At 34.6% G+C, this 15,860-nt stretch overlaps 2 protein-coding genes, 1 long non-coding RNA gene and 1 other non-coding gene across 6 annotated transcripts in view; 2 read left to right on the top strand and 2 right to left on the bottom strand.

The window, feature by feature from the left end:
* The window catches only part of LOC138122235 (uncharacterized), a 229,788-nt gene that overhangs the window by 20,628 nt on the left and 193,300 nt on the right, over positions 1-15,860 (bottom strand). The window lies entirely within an intron of this gene.
* The window catches only part of d4, a 284,602-nt gene that overhangs the window by 137,611 nt on the left and 131,131 nt on the right, over positions 1-15,860 (top strand). The window lies entirely within an intron of this gene.
* The window catches only part of LOC138122197 (uncharacterized), a 43,933-nt gene that overhangs the window by 20,628 nt on the left and 7,445 nt on the right, over positions 1-15,860 (bottom strand). The gene's annotated exons all lie outside the window — the stretch shown is intronic.
* On the top strand, positions 6,111-6,183 carry TRNAT-UGU (transfer RNA threonine (anticodon UGU)). The gene has a single exon. It is a non-coding gene; the product is annotated as a tRNA-Thr (tRNA).

The raw sequence follows: 15,860 nt of genomic DNA, 5'->3' as shown, positions 1-15,860 counted from the left end.
TTAGCAGTTAAATTCAACTTATTAAAGGATACACAACCACATTATATTTATAAACCAGAAAGGAAAATGACAATTACAAATTATATTTTGATCGTACAGTTTTAACTGACATTCCTATTCAGCATAACAGACCAGACATTATTATTTTAAATAAACAACAAAAGTAGGCATATCTTTTAGATATAGCTGTTACAAATTCAGACAATATAACACAAAAATTAATAAATATTTAGAACTCTCCGTTGCTATGAGAAATCTTTGGTGTTTAGAAAAAATTTCGATTTTACCACTTATAATTTCAGCAACGGGAATAGTACCGCAACCTCTTTTTAAAAATTTAAAAATTTTGGACTTGGAGAACGCATTGGTAGTGTATGTACTCCGGCAAAATTGCCGTGCCGCCGGGTGGTGGAGGGTTAAGTTTATAAATAAATAAAAATAAGGATAATTAGGGGAATATGTCAAATATTAATAAAGGACTTCTCCATAGCCTAAGCTTGAAAAATTTCACAAAATGTGGTTTCTCGAATTTGGAATTACTGAAAATGTTCGGCAATGGCTATACACCATCAACAACTCCAAGGGATGGTCAATGCTTGTATCATTATTTGAGCGAATAAACAGCTGGCTTAATGCAACCTTGCTTCTATACTAATTTACTACAGCTGCTGGAAGTTATATGTCACCTCAAATGATATAAAATTGTCCTTACAACACAGTTCTCTGTATTCGAAGTGGTTTACGTTCCGTATTATACAGGGTCATTATAACTGACTGTCCCATCGCAGTAGGCGTTGGTGACGTAGTTGAATGTGCCGCAAGCCTCATAACATGAGTGAGACTAGTATCGCCGATTGGTGACGCTACCGGCGGTAATGGAAATCTGTCTACTAGTTTGTCTAACGTTGCGAGGCTGGTGGCACATCCAAAATTTGTGTGGGTTTTAAACGCCAACTGCGATGGGACAATCATTTATAATGACCCTGTACAAATAATGAAATGGTTCCTAGAACGTGAGGGCAAGAACACCGTAAGTGGACGCATAAACACTGAGCTCATGTACTCTTTAGTGACGAGTCCAAATTTAACATACGATCTGGTAATACATAGGTTTACTTGACAGTGCAAGAAGAAATAATCCACAAGTTGTGCGCTCGAGATGAACTACAATATGAAGTTGGCAGTTTGATAGTTTGGATTGGATTAAGTGCTAGTAATCGTACGGATCTTTAGTTTATGTGTAATGGTTGCTTGAAAATCCGTACCACCGTGATTATACAGTCTATAGTGCTTCAGTATACAGTAGCGATGGGTCAACACTTCAATAATAGTCCATACTATGAAAATAATGCTCGATCACATCGAGCAAATCTTGTCAATCAATGATTTCACTGACAAGGTATTTACCAGATGGACTGGTCTGCATGTGCACATATTTAGAATGCTTTAAACACATACCTGATGCCCCAAAAATGGAGCACTAACGGTGCACTACGGTGTAGAAGAGATTATTGTAAACATGAGAAAAATGTTTAAAAAATTCTATTGGACTTATTTGCTGATTTGGGGGTCTTTGAAAATGGCACTTAACAGGTCAATTATTTCGAAATATATGTATTAAATTGTCATGAAAACTACCTCGAATCGTACATATTATCACAAAGTACAAGATCACTTAGTACCAATATCTGATCCCGCATAATAGAGAATTTAGAAGCTTTGGAAATCTCAAAAATTATCTTTTCCGGAAATCGTCTTGGAAACAACATTTTCCTACTTATTTACGCGCAGGAAGTCAAAATTAAATCAGTTTAGTGTCAGTGTTTTATTTTTATTTATACCGGGTGTATTATGAAAAATTTTTGGTGCTGTAACTTCCTTATTTTTCATACGATTTTAATAAATGATGTGTCAAACAAAATCGATTTAATTAGGCTACAATTTGAATTGATCCAATATTTGTTCTTGAGTTCTGTTTTTGACAGATGATAGTCAACTTTTTTTTTCAAATTGCACTATTAACTTTGTTTGCTGTTTTATAGATTTTTATTTTGAAAATGAAAATGTAAAAGGTACACTGGAACATCCTCTGTCATACATCTCTCATACTCCCTCTTATACCTGGATTCTCTCCCTTCTTTCTTGCTTGTCCGTGTCTTTGTCCTTCTCACTCGCACTCATCCATCTTCCTTCCACTCTCATTTTTTCCACTTCCTCGCTAACATACCCGTTCCTCCTGCAATACTTCTCTCTTTCTTTCACATCCGCGCTCTTCTTCTTTTCTTTATAGCACTCAAACAGTATCCTGCAGTCTTCCCTTCCGCCCATTCTGTCCTCGAACTTTGCCGCTCTCTTTCCCGCTTTCACTCTCAGCTTGCTCCTCTTGCACTCTTCCCATGTACCCTGGTGTTTCTCTGTCCACTCCTAAAACCCATCTCACATATTTCTCTTGCACTCTCTCCACCTCCTCCTATTCCTTGTATCCCCAGATCTCTGCTCCGTACATCAGTACGCTGTCTACAATACTCTCGAACATCATCATTCTCGCCTCCCGAACTCACCTCCCCACTTTCTCTCTCCTATTCCCCACACGCATCCAACTACTCTGTTCGCTTTCCTCACTACCTCTCTCACTTGCGCCTTGTCCGGGGCTCTCTCATTGAAGGTGTGGCCCAGTGGTATCAAACATTATTTTTTCACTACTAGTCTTAGAAGTAGAATTTCTCTCCTACTAGTTAATAATTTTTCATTATTAACCAGTGGTTAATAATGAACAGCCGTCACCTAGCAACGAAAGGTTTTCTTTGATTTCATTGGTTAACGTAGACAGACGATTTTCAATTTACTCGGATCGTCGCATCGGACAATAGTATATTATATACCAAGGTGGAGAAGTTCATGATTATAGCCAGAGCGCCAAGATTAGAGCCCGAGGCGCGCCGAGGGTTGTAAGGCGCGAAGGCTATAAGGGACTTCTCCACCGTGGTTTATATACTATTTTTTTCACTACTAGATACGTTAAAACCCTTTCTGATAATAATTATTAATCAAATTATTTTGTCGGATGCGACGGGTCCGAGTTGTCACTTCTTGACAGTTGGTATGAAATTCGTCTACGTTAACCAATGAAATAGACGACAATCTTTCGTTGCTAGGTGACCGTTGTTCCATTATTCACCACTGGTTAATTATAATTATTTACCTGTCACTGGGCCAACGTAGAAAAACGAAACTTCTCAGTGTTCTATGACAACCGATAACGCTAGACTTTATTACTAGTAGTGAAAAAAATAATTTAATTAATTAGGCAGAATATACCCTAAGGGAGTCCGCGAGGGTCGCGGGTTCGATTCCGACCCAGGGCGGAAAAAAAAAGCTATATTCTATCTCGTGATTCGGAAGTCACGTTAAGCCATTGGTCCCGGTCTATTGAGTTGGTCATCACGCCCCTCATAGATTTGTAAACCAGCCCTAGACTGTGTAACAACATTATTATTAGAATATTCTTAGAATCATAGCAACCGTTGAAAAATGAGAACTCGAATCGTCGCATTGGACAAAATAATTTAATTAATAATAATTATTTTAGAAAGGTTTTTAACGTATCTAGTAGTGAAAAAAATTGTATATAAACCACGGTGGAGAAGGCCCTTATAGCCTTCGCGCCTTACATCCCTCGGCGCGCCTCGGAATCTAATCTTGGCGCTGTGGCTATAATCATGAAGTTCTCCACCTTGGTGTATAATATACTATTATTAAAGAAAATCATACATTATACAGGGTTATTCTAAATTATTGTAGTCGAAGTAGGCCATGCCCATGTTATTATATTTTTGCTGCTTTCATGTAAACTGTCAGTTTTGTCTCTGTCACTGTCATTTTTTAGGTGAAAAGTGCGGTGATGAGATTTTTATCTATTTTTGTTAAATTAACGATTGAATCCAGAAATATTGAATTGTTTTGCAATCAATTTTAAAATTATTTGGTTGTTTTGCACCCAATTTAACTCCCGTGTGTGAACGGTGTGTACTCACTTATTCACATCATTTTGATGTTTTTTTTATGTGGAGCGGCAACCATAAATTTTACATTTAGTTTTCACGCCTACTTCGACTACAATTATTTAGAATAACCCTGTATAACACAGTAACCCTAACAACATCAAACTTTCTACACAACACTAAAATTTGCATGGACACAACTTTTAGTTGACTTCTTTTAAGGAATACTAAATATTTGTTTGAATCTTTTAAAAATTATAAAATAGAATAAAACGTTGTATGTACCACGGGCATAATTGTCGATTATGGCCCTCGGGAATTTAAAAGCCCTCGTTCCTCGGGCTTTAAACATTCCCTCGTGCCCTAATCTCCTGATTATGCCCTTAATACATAATAGTTATTTATGTATTAGGGTGTTAAGAAAGTTCTGTATATCTATTACTTAAAAAATTAAACAACAATTAAACTAAATATTCGCCGTTATTGTCAATGACTTTCAACCATCTTTGTCCCAAGAGATCAATTCCACAACGATAGAAGATGGGCTCTTTCGTCCCGAATGACTCTTATCTTTAAGACCTTCTTCCCCATTCAGAAATTTCGCAAACCATCGCCGACAAGTAGACTCTTTTACCGTCCCCCCCTTCAATTCTGCGGCTGCTGCCGTCCAATGTCCACATTTAAATTCATATAACCTTCTTTTCCATGTAAACAATCAATTACCAGAATGTAACCAATTAAAAATTATTTAACTGAGACACGTCTAATTGTTTATGGACAAGTGTACTTCATATTTTAAAAAACTAACAAAAATTATCAATTGATTTTACATTTATTTTATATCAAGAATCAGAATACCACAAAAACGCTTAGAACTTTCTGGACACCCTAATACTCTATTAGAGTATAATGAAATAAGAAAGGGTGTAAAGGTAAAGTAAGTGAGTTTTGGAACGACATGTTAAGTATGTTACTTTGCTACTAAGTAATACTTATTCTATATTCAATGATAAGGATTTGAAGTTATTTTGTTTAATTTACCTCCAATTAAAACATTCATTTTTTAATATCGGGTGTTTTTTTAAAATTTCACCTCGTAGTAGGCGTTGAAGAGTCGATTGTGAATGCACCACTCGTATAAAACGTACAGTTGGTTGCAAAAAAAAATGGAAATTGCCAGAATAAAATTGACAATTTTTGCAACCAACCATAAGATTTAAACAGATTATCCGTGATCCGTAAGCTGTATAGTGCGTTCACAATCGATACTTCAACGCCTACCTACTATGAGGTGAAATTTAAAAAAAAACACCCGATATAATTCCTATAAAGTTGTATTGACTATTGTATCATTTAAAATATATATTTTTAGTTTTGTTTTTATATTAATAAATTTTGAGTAAATAGATTAATTCTGCGAAATTTGTCTTTTTCGTAAAAGTGATAAAGCATATTATAGTATATTTATGCATATTTTGTGCATATTTGTGCATATTTCAGTGCATTTTTAGCTAAAAAGCGTGCATATATATGCGCATATTTTCTTCATTTTTCAGTGCATATAATCCGAGCTTTAGTAATTACCGTTCTAATAAAGTTACTTGAAGGTGAATAAACCGAGCCTTAAACACCCACTACTATTCAAAGTTTCAATAAATATCGTGAAAAACTGATTTTTTTCCATAATTATGTATCATAATAATTATTGTTTAAACAATATAAATATTTATGTGCTCCAACCAAAATGTTCCTGATTTCAATTAAAATTCAAAATGATTGTGGATAAGTATTGCAACTATGTACGAAATTGTATGTGGCAACTGTGTGGGAGGGGTAGAGTTGACATTTGAATGACATTTCATAAACGTGCATTTGATTTTTTTATATCATTGCACATTGATTTGACAATTTTCAAAATTGCGCGACTATGAACTGTCAAAGAAATGTCAGCTCTATCCTACCCACACAGTTGCCACATAAATTTTCGTACATAGTTGCCATACTTATCCACAATCATTTTAAATCACTCAATAGATTCACGATTGTGAATAATCCATAATTAACTCCTGTGGCCTTTAATTACAGGATAAAAATTTATCAAATTATCAAGCCTCCATAGCTCAGGGGTTAGAGCACTGGTCTTGTAAACCAGGGGTCGAGAGTTCAAATCTCTCTGGGGGCATTCTACTTTTTTTATCTTGAAAAAATTACAAATTCAATTTCGTATCACGCAATTGTTAATTTAATAGATTATAAAACATGAAAATAAAAACTGAAAGATATAAATCTAAATAAAAGAAAATCAGTCATTTAAAAAGTGCAATATATAATACATACCGGATGTTTTACGAGACATAGCATTTTACGTGGAAAAATAAGGAGTTTTAATTATTTGCTCTCCTAACAATTTTACGGCAAAATATATAGTTAAAATGAAAGTTGGAGAGAATTAAAATTACTGTCTAATTTCAGTCTTACTTTTTTATAACATCTTGTGGTACTGAAAGAAAAGCAAGATTGGAGTTAAGACAAAAATACTAAAAAGTAGTAGATACTAGCCATGAAATTTGACTTCCAAAATTATTATTTGTCGGATGGTTTCACTATAATTTAATTTTCTTAGATTTGCCCTTCAAATGAACTCGTACAGGACTACAGGACGAATCAAAAGGTATCTTCCATTAAATGTTCAAACTTCTCTACAATTCTTCGAATTGCTTCTATGGTTGGAATTGGTCGGTCTGGGACACCTGAAGCAAATGTTGCTTAGAAGTTTCTTAAAAAAGATCACCCATAACACCATTTAAAGAAAGAAATAAAATTTCATACCTAGTACGAGAAGTTCTCGAATTCGCCGAATTGATGATGTAAAAGCGCCACAATTAATTAATAACTTATACCAAACCGAACGAAATTGTTAGTAACTTTGCCAATTACTTTGAAAGTATATTCACAGACGCGTATTCAATTTAAATAATTATTATCTCTTGCATCATATTGTACATAGTCAAATCGATGTTCCTGAGTTAACGGTTACTGAAGTGTACACGTACAGAGCGCCCAGAAATGTGGTAGCAACTTTTATACAAATTGTCACAAGATGGCACTTTCGAAAAGCCAAATTTGTTCAATCTTGCAACATTCAATTTTTGAATTTTTTCGAAAGAATATGTTAAGGAGGTTTTCCGAACAATTTTTACCCCCGATTTGTGCACTAAAATTTGTCGAGATGTTGCTCGAAGGGTTCAGTTATGCATTGAGCATAATGGTGGTCAATTTGAACATTTTCAATAAAATTTAAATTTGAATGTTTTACGTTTGACAATTCTTGACATTTATTTATCTCAATTTAGATAGCGGCGTTGCCATGCATAAAAAAGGTCTCTGTAAAAAAGTGTCATCCTGTGGTGTCATCCACAGACAATTAAACTATAGTAAGACACTTCAATCCCATATAGTAATGTTGGAATAGCTTCAACGGTGCTGCTCCGCACGCAGTTGGCCAAAACCCTCCGTCGTATTTATTCGTAAAATTTCGACTATTACCGTTGTATTTAAAACAGTCAAAAAATATTTGTCAAATGTGACACTTTTCTGAGAAAAATAAAAATGTACTTTTTAAAGACTTTTAAGACTTTCTGTGAATAAAAAGGTAGGAATTAGTGCCATTTATTAAATGAAAGTAATTACAATAGCCAACGTTTTCAGTATTGAGAAATTGTCAATAAGAAAACAATAAAGAAAGGAAAAAAATAACATTTTCTACTTTTTGGGCAATTTGTGAATCTGCTACGTAATTTATAAAGGTAAAAACTTAAGTGATGAAACTTCTTAATAAAGTTAGGTATACTTTCAGTTTCAATTCAAGACAAAAACAAACCAAACAATAGTGTGTGTCCCCGGTACCTATTCTTTTAAGGAGCATGACAAGTTAAAATTGAAACTAAAATACACAGTGGGCCGAAAAAAACGGTACAAATTTTGTTCGTTCATATCTTCCTGAGTTATTAAGTTTTTTAAATGATAAATATACCAGTGAAAAACCCAATATTTATAGAAAAGATGAAGGCCTCTTGCTGTGCAGAGATAGTCCTAACTCAAAAGTTGTGCGTCATAACATGAAGACATGCAAAAATTCTGGTTTTGAAGATTACCTATCTCAACCAGATATGGTTCAATCAATATGCCCTCCATTTTTATTAGCTATCATTTGTAATCGTCTTTGTCCGTCCCCAATTGCAGAAGCTACATATTTGTCTCTGAGGTAGCTGATTCCAGCATTCCGTTAATTGTTCAGGAGCCTTCAGCAGCAAGGTATATGATTGTTTGTGCCACTCGGTGCGATGTTGATGTTGCTCCATCAATCACTAGTGAAGACGATTGCAAATGGTAATAAAAATGGGGAGCATATTGAACCATATCTGTTAAAACTTATAATTGAGAGAATTTTTGCATGTCTTCATGTTGTGACGCACAATTTTTGAGTTTTTGACAACAACAACCTTTTCTATAAATATTGAGCTTTTCACTGGAATATTACTCATTAAAAACAGATAATAACTCAGGAAAATATGAGCGTACAAAATTGGTACCGTTTTTATCGACCCACTATGTATATATGTATAACAGAAGAGTTGTGTGTTGTGTTGCCAAAATTTACGATCTAAGTGTATTTTTGAATAAAAGAAGTATTGGAAAGAAATTACGTATCGCCTTAGAACGAAAAATTAATTTTCATGGTTTATTTGTAAAAGCCATTTTCTGGAAATTAAAACAAAATTGTTGGATGCATCAATCAATTTGATCATTTATAAAAAAAAAAAACTGCAGGACGTAAGAAGAGAATTTAAAAAAAAATCGTCAAAGACATGTTACTTACGAAGAAAATGGGGATTTTCAGAATATTTAATTTTAGTTTTGGTTCTAGTTTTTAATTTAATTCATTTATTGTTAATTTTTATTATAATTAATAAAACGTTGTGCATTTTAAAGACATTTTACATTTGAAATTAATATTAAATGAGGACAAAATTATTAATTTAAACAACTCCATCAAGCATGCTTTATAAAATTAGTTCGGCCAACTGCTCGCGCCGCGCTGGAATCGTGTTTCCAAAAATTGGGTAGCAATGCGACGTCTTACTATAGTTTAACATGGCCAACTGTATCAAAACGCTAAGCGCTTATTATGGCCGTCCCACTCGATGATTTCTCCGCAAGAAAAATTGTTCTTGACACTTAAAAAAATCGTACGTACAGTAGAGACTTCAAGTGACGATTATTTGAATTAAAAGACAACGGATGACAGAAACGTCTTTTTTTTTCTGTAATTGGTTATGTCCTATTCTTGGTTATGTCCATGTTAAATATTTATAAGTAAATAAATTAACTGCAAGTGTTAATTGCATGCAGTAACAAAATAATAAAAATAGTAAAAGTGTAAAATAAGAAACATATAATAGGTAAGGTGTTGTGTCAATAGCTTAAAAACCATAAAAAAAACAAACTTTAATTGCTTCAAAATATCAGACATAACCTCAAATTGTTTTAATTCGAATTTAGTATTTTTCTGAATCCATTGTGTTGTTGGATAATGTGACTCCTGCCAGCATTAGAATAAGTGAGCACATCAAAAAGATTGTCACCTGTGAAAAAAATTCAACAAGACAGTGGTGCCTAAATTTCCTAGAATGGAACAAAATTTTCATGGTTGCAGAGGATAACCCAAATGGACTTAATAAATACAAAGATTCGCCGACCCAGCTAGCAAATAAGTTACCAGGAGCCAACAAGTCGTTTACCAAAAAGAAACATTCAGTTTAAAGGAAAATGCATATGGGAGAAACACACAGGATGAGATCCTAAATTTGTAATAAAAGCTTTAAAAATGTATCGACACGTTTATTTACCTTTAAATGTACACTTTTCTATTAAAATAAAAAGATTTTTCAGTATTAAAATGGTGTTTGGAAATAGCGACCTACGGTTATAACGACCGAATTTCACCGGTCCCTTCCACGTCGTTATAAACGATATATACTGTATATGGTTTGGATAATACCAAATCTGAAACCATTGGTGAAAGACCTTGCACAGCCAACAAAATGCTCTGCTATGTTATCCACGAGTTATCAACTAGATACACAATTACTGCAGGGTACTTTTTCCATTCAACATTAACAACGGCACAATTTTCACAGATTATGGTTTCATTGTTCTTTAGCTTGTTACTGACAATCATGCATCAAATGTAGCTCATTTTAAAAATCTTTGCAGCGGAACGTTAAAAAATCATATTGACCTTTTTTTCCACTATTTCTAAGTTTTGATTAGGTACTAGGTGCGTTCGGATACTACCTCGGAGAAGCAAGCACAAATTTAATAGAGTTGAACAGCTGATGGGAGATCAATCTGAAATAAACGAACGAAAATAGGGTAGGTAATTGTTCACTTTAGCTCCCGGTCGAATATTCGCGTTTTTTCTGGCCAGACACCCTTAGGGCGTCCTCCTACATCGTTTCCCACTACTCAAACCTTGTGCAAATGCCCTTGTTTTTCTCTCTTGTTCCACGTACATACCACATAAACATAACCAGATATAACCCTACTATTGTGACAGACGCCAAAATCTCAACATCCTCGGTCGAAATACTCCTAGCAAATCGAGCTTCCTGTAATGACTCTGACGTCTAATATCCGAACGATTTAGATTTACATCAATTTGCTCATTTTACAATAACCGAACGATTTTCACGTAAATTAGCATAAAAATGATATAAACCAAAGCAGCTACTGTCAATACTGTCATTGTGACGATTTTCGTTTTCAAATCAGTTAATAATGTTAATTTAGGGGGCGCCACTGTACGTACGCTCCAGGGCCTACTCGACGGGTACACTTTTTCAAACCAAGTGGGACGGCCATAATAAGCGCCTAGCGTTTTGATACAGTTGGCCATGAGTTTAATTGTCTGTGGTGTCATCTTGCGGGACCAATCGAAAAACTTGCTACCACATTTCTGGGCGCACTGTATAATCGCTCACTTTCCAACCTTTAACGGGTTCGAAAAGTTGTACGTTACTAACCGATTGTGAATAAAAAAATTACTCCTGGTGATAATGGAAACGTAATGAAAAAGTACAAAGTTGTAGAAGCAAATGACGTGACCCATAACTTAACTTTTTAAAATCCCAAATTCGCGGTAAAAAGGTGTGTTCACAGGACAAAAGTTACCTACTAAATTTAATAACTCTAGTTTGTCGTTACAAAAATTAATTTACTATGCATACTCGTATGTACAGTTGCGGCCAAATAAAACTGGACAGCAATTTTTTCTATTGTGAATCGGAATTAAATATTAAATCACCTGAAAAATCATCACCTAGGAGATAACATAAAAAACTATTTTTCAAATTGACACCATCCGTCACTGTTATGTTGTGCCACAGGTATGGGTATCTGGTTGCTAGAGAAACTTTCATTTTAAAAGCCTGAATTACCAAAATTTATAAAGATGACATAAAATGTCAATTTAGTGGTCGCTTTTATTTGGCCGCAACTGTACTATGCCAGCGAATAAATTTCAGACATCAATTTCATGTCATTTCATTGTCATTAGTTGTAAAACACCTTTTACATATTAATAACCCTATTTCCTATTTCCACAGTTGTCACTTTGACACAATTCACATGTTCAGATTCAGTTAATCTGACGTTACTTTGAAGTATTGAGAAAATAATTTTAATATGTCAGAAATTATGACAATAAAGCCTAGACTACATTTCATTTTTCCAAATGACAGCAAATTTAGTGTCCGAAATTTATTCGCTGGCATAGTACATACAGGGTTGCGATTCTGTATGGAACCAGCTCAAATGGTTTAAGCTAGAACCCTGAAATTTTAAACAGACTTAGGACTCATTGAAAGCTACTTTTCATATGTTTTAAAATATTTTTTTTCCCTTAAGTTTTCAAAATACAAAGCCAACTTGATTTTTTTAAATGGGAACATAGGTTAAATAGGGCATCCTTAAAAAGCTTATTTTTTTAAAATTAAATATAATTAAATTAAGTATAATTTTGAAAACACTTCAATATCAACTAAATTAAAAAAAAAATTGCGTCCAGTTTTTGACAGATTAACCTCAACTTGTTTTTTTTTTCAAATGGGACTGTACAATGGCGGACAAAAAATTTCGTCTACAATTGTCATTCCACGCACGTATGCTGTAAAGCAGCCTTTAGGAACGAATAACCTAACTTCACATGTTGACATATGTCGATCAAATTGTGTCTATGTTCTTATTTCAAATTTTAATTTATAAACGTTAATCATAATGACACTATAGTTCATTTTTTAATGCTGTAGAAAAAAGTCAGGCAGTCAAATATACACTTTCAATAGTTCACTAGATTCCTATTTCAATTTTGTAAATTACTTCAATCCATGATACCATATGCCACAACAAATGCATTAATGTCAATTCATGTCAATTCACTGTCAATTAGAATTAGGTATTAATTTAAAGGCTAGTTTGGTCAAGGGCTTTTATACTTGATTACCGATGGGCTGCACAGAACAAATTATGTTCAACGAAAAAGTAAGTCGCCCTTATCCGTATTCGAAAAAACATGATTTTGAACATTTACAAACATGTCTATGATTAACATGCGGAACTTAAGGTCGGGGATACGGTTAAACTAAAGAAGAGCAGATGTGGGAATTGGATATGCGTATTGAAGTGACCATGGAACCACTGATTATACACCTTGGAGAGTCTGATGACGATTCGAATACATATTCGAACTTAAACATAAATTATCGTTAAATATTGTTTCTATTTACTAACTTACTGCTTTTTTATTCATGAATTTTAGATTAAACACATTATTAAACACTTTTCTCATTTCAATTAAATTTTTTTATCGAATATCAAAACCTTGTGAGACTGACGGAGATTTTGACAAACAGAATTTTTAACGGCATCGTGGATCCATATCAATTATAAATGAATTTAAGGTATCTAGGCAGCCTTGATGACTGTATATTGGGTTGCCTGACTTTTTCTACAGCATTAAAAAATGAACTATAGAGATAGTCCAGTCAATATAAACATTCGACCTTGCAAAAGGTCATGTAGTTCTGATTTTTTAATATGTTCTTTGGACTTCAGCCAAGAGTAAAAAACCAAATTTGCAACTTCGAAAGACTTGTGCGCGCTGCATGGTAGCCGAAGAACAGCAAAATTTTCACACTATTTTCAGTTTTTGCTCAATATCTCTTATGATATGAGTCTCACAGAAAAAGTTGAAGTTATCTTTTTTAAACTAGATTAAATTCACTTCAGTTTGAGGCCTAAGCAAACTTTGTGCGTCCGGCAGTTTCCGAGATAAAGCTCTTCAAAAATTGGGTATTTTTTCCAAGAAGGGATTTTTTTTGTTTATTTCTCTTTTTTATTAAATATCGTCAAAAATACTCACCCCATGAGAAAAGTCAAGGGCAATGAACTTGAAGCGTATTTATTTAGCTTTAAACTGAGATCTGATGGGCAGCTGTAGGTCCAATGCTTCTCTAATAAGTGGCATATAACCGAAAACCTCGAAAAAGGGAATTTGGGAAAAATAAATGAAAACAAGTTTTCAGCGCATCAAACATCACGTATAGGGTCTAAACCGATCAAAAAAGTTATTTTAACGTAATTTAGTATGTGTGGTTAACAACTTGAAGGGAGTCTGTGAAGTCGGTGGAGAAATACTGCCCTCAGCGCCAGACTTGTTCTGATTGTATAGAAAATCATCAACTACCCCAAGTATGCTCCTTTGGAACGGGTTCATTAAGCAGGTGACAAGTGGTCTTGATTTTTATGGCTCAAAAATTATTTTCCTCTCATTTATCCGCACCCCACCTACTGATTACGATACAGTGTTCATATCACCTTTTGAAGCCATTGAGAGAAGTAAAGGTCATTTTCAAAAAACCTGCTTCGTTACTTTTGATCAACCACTGTTCTTTAAGGCCAGAGATATTGTTGAGGGTGGCCAACATTCTGAGTTAAGCTGCGTGGTTGTGAGGCTTGGAGAGTTCCATCTCCTCATGTCATTCATGGGTTGTATCGGTGCAATAATGGCAGTGAGTTTGCTTGAAGGCGCTATTTATGACTATTTATACAGATCACAGGCCTGGACAAGATGCTGAATGGTCATGCCTATTCACGAGCTGTACGAGCACACATTTTGACTAATCTGATATTGGCTGGCATTATTTTGGATGAGGTAGACTTGACTGGGAAAGAAATAGCCGAAACTGAGAATAAGCTACGTGAGAATGAAAAGTCTCTCATCTTGTTTGTAAAGGAAAATAACTCTTACCAAAGCCTAAGAGCCAAATTCAAAACTGCATTGCATAATTTGGAAGGTAATCAAAGCTGTGGGACCAATATTTTCACACGTCTACTCCCGTAAAACTATTCATCCAGGCAGAGCGTCAGGGTGATTAAGAACCTTCACCTGTATACTATCGATAAAATGCTACCTTGTTTTCATTCAGTTGGTCACTATTTCTTCACAAAGAGTACCCACTTATATTTGCAAGATATGATGATGGCTCTAGAACAGCGGTGGATCCAACAGAGTTTAAGATATTCATAGAACAAAATTTTACAATCCGCCGATCCGATAAATTTTGGCCCGGCCTATGGTCAGATTTGATTGCTAATGTGGTTTATGAAAAGCTACGGTGGATTGGCACATGTGCGTGGAATCTCCAGCAGTGAGCTAGCACAGTGGACCGTAAAAATGGGGTTCATGATAAACATACTTGTGCCACATACATATGCCAGGACATGTACCCGCCGGAGCTCAAATTAAAGCACGCCAATGAATGAGAGGAAAATAATTCTTGGTCGATCAAAATCAAGACCACTTGTCACCTGCTCCATGAACCCGTTCCAAACTAGCATACTTGGGGTGTTCCATGATTTTCCATACAATCAGAACCAGAACAAGTCTGGCGCTGAGGGCAGTATTTCTCCACCAACTTCACAGACTCTCTTCAAGTTGTTAACCACACATACTAAATAACGTTAAAATAACTTATTTGATCAGTTTAGGCCCTATACGTGATGTGTGATGCGCTGAAAACTTGTTTTCATTTATTTTTCCCAAATTCCATCTTTCGAGGTTTTCGGTTATATGCCACTTTTGAGAGAAGCATTTGACCTGCAGCTGCCCGTCAGATCTCAATTTAAAGCTAAATAAAAACACTTCAAGTACATTGCCCATGACTTTTCTCATAGGGCGAGTATTTTTGACGATATTTAATAAAATAAGAGACGTAAACAAAAAATTTTCAGTTCTTGGAAAAAATACCCAATTTTTGAAGAGCTCTATCTCGGAAACTGTTGCATGCACAAAGTTCGCTTGGGCCTCAAACTGTAGCGAATTTAATCTAGTTTAAAAAAGGTAACTTCAACTTTTTTTGTGAGACTCATATCTTAGGAGATATTGAGCAAAAACTGAAAATAGTGCTAAAATTTTGCTGTTCTTTGGCTACCACGCAGCGCGCACAAGTCTTTCGAAGTTGCAAATTTGGTTTTTTACTCTTGGCTGAGATCCAAACAACATATTAAAAAATCAGAACTACATGACCTTTTGCAAGGTCGGACCCTTTTTTATGTTTATATTGACTAGACTAAAGCAGGATTTATAGTTCCGTATACATACAGCATAACATAGTCACAAATCATAAACATAACATAACTTTTAAAATTCAATTTATAGTTCACGACAAAACGTGATACGATTGTTGACTTTAAATGTCAAACTAATTATCAAATATGTTTTGTGAAGACGAGGTTTTA

This window comes from Tenebrio molitor, chromosome 1, assembly GCF_963966145.1.
Source record: "Tenebrio molitor chromosome 1, icTenMoli1.1, whole genome shotgun sequence".
Taxonomy (NCBI): Eukaryota; Metazoa; Arthropoda; class Insecta; order Coleoptera; family Tenebrionidae; genus Tenebrio; species Tenebrio molitor.
Note: the sequence above shows the minus strand (reverse complement) of the source record. Positions and strands in the feature narration are given on the sequence as shown.